Source organism: Dipodomys spectabilis, unplaced genomic scaffold (assembly GCF_019054845.1).
Source record: "Dipodomys spectabilis isolate Male_0828 unplaced genomic scaffold, ASM1905484v1 ptg000305l, whole genome shotgun sequence".
NCBI lineage: Eukaryota > Metazoa > Chordata > Mammalia > Rodentia > Heteromyidae > Dipodomys > Dipodomys spectabilis.
In genome coordinates, this window is record NW_024870982.1 from 407774 (window position 1) to 409362 (window position 1589).

Sequence of the window (1589 nt, forward strand, 5' to 3'; positions counted from 1 at the left end):
TTACATATTAAAGGAAAACAACATTTTTTTTTTGCCATGTGAATTCAGGAGTCTAAGAACACTTAGAAGGTATCACAAGTTTATATCGAAGACATTGCATTGATACTTCTTATATTCTAATATATATTCTAAACTTAATTATTTATATTCCAATCTGTTTATTGTAACAAATATCAATTTATTTGTCAAATTATCGATTAATTCTAGTAAGTTTCATTGTGTGAAACATAAAATTAGCACATATAAATATAAAATATATAACTATATGTAATATAAGGAATGTTTTTCATTGTTCTGTTGTGGTTAGGGTATCAAAGGCAACTCTGTTTTACAGTATTATTCCATTATCTCTACCTCAGAGTTTGGTAGAGTTAGAACTAAAGCTTTACCATTTGTAGATTTACAGCCTAGAGGCAAGAGGAAACACTGAGATTAAAACATTACCAATTTAAGGCCTAATATCAAGGAAAAAATATGGACTTCTCCTGGAGCTATGGAAATATTTGGTGATAGAAATTCAGTAGTGTAAGTTCCTGCCTGGTTGGATGGTAGACAGGTCAGGACATTAGGTAATCATGCATAAGAACAATTTTTTCACCTTTTTGGCTTTAGCTACATTTGAAATGGTAGGTATAATAAACAATTATATTTTGATAAAATACTTTCTAGTCAGAACTGTTTATTTCTCCATGATCCCTTGTAACTAAGATTAGTTTTTTTCCAGTAAGATAATCTTTGCTGTCAGGGTAAGATATTCTGGTTGGTCTGTTACTACATGGAAGAAGGGTAAAGAGCCAGTAGACATTTGTGCCAGTAAGACCTCATTTGGGAAATTTTAAGCTGCAAAATTTTAGAAGTAGCTCTTCAGCAAGGCTTACTTTGAATCCATTAGCTCCACAAAGCTAACTCAGTTGATAAATAAGTACTTGAAAAGCCATATCTTTGAATCTAGCTATAAAGGCTTCAAAGTATGATGAAATTTAAAATGAAAAAGACTTAAAATAGTCATTGGCAAAATAATTGCAAGTGTGAGCAATCTACCGAACAATATATTTTTTCCACTATACACAGAATTTCAGAGAAATAAGATCAATAGCATTGTTAGTAACAATAAGGTTTCCTTGTTACAAATAGGCAACCAAGGATATATGCCTGTATAAAGATTGCATCATTAACTACTTAAATTCACAGGATACTACATGCTTCGGCAGCACGTATACATAAATTACAACAATATAGAGATTAACATGCCACTTGGACAGGGATGATCTGAAAATATGCGAAGTATTCCATATTTTTCATTCTTCAGATGCAAGAAATGAAAAACAGTTGTTAAAAAGTTGATTACAAAAATACAAGTGTAACAACACATGCGATTCATATAATTAAAAGTTAGTTTGGCATCAGTGTATTACATCTTCACCTTAGAAAGGTCTTTACATAGCATAACTTTACAAAACTTTGAAATTAGATAACATTTTAATTTTATCCCAAAGAAATAAAATACTATAAGGACCTAGGAGAAAAAAGAATCTTAAACTGTTTTTATATGGAATGCAATCTGTAAGGACACATTTATTAATGAATTT

At 30.3% G+C, this 1589-nt stretch overlaps 1 pseudogene; it reads left to right on the forward strand.

The window, feature by feature from the left end:
* Positions 1-1199: 1199 nt before the first annotated feature.
* LOC122127627 lies at positions 1200-1299 on the forward strand (annotated as a pseudogene).
* The last annotated feature ends 290 nt before the right edge of the window (positions 1300-1589 follow it).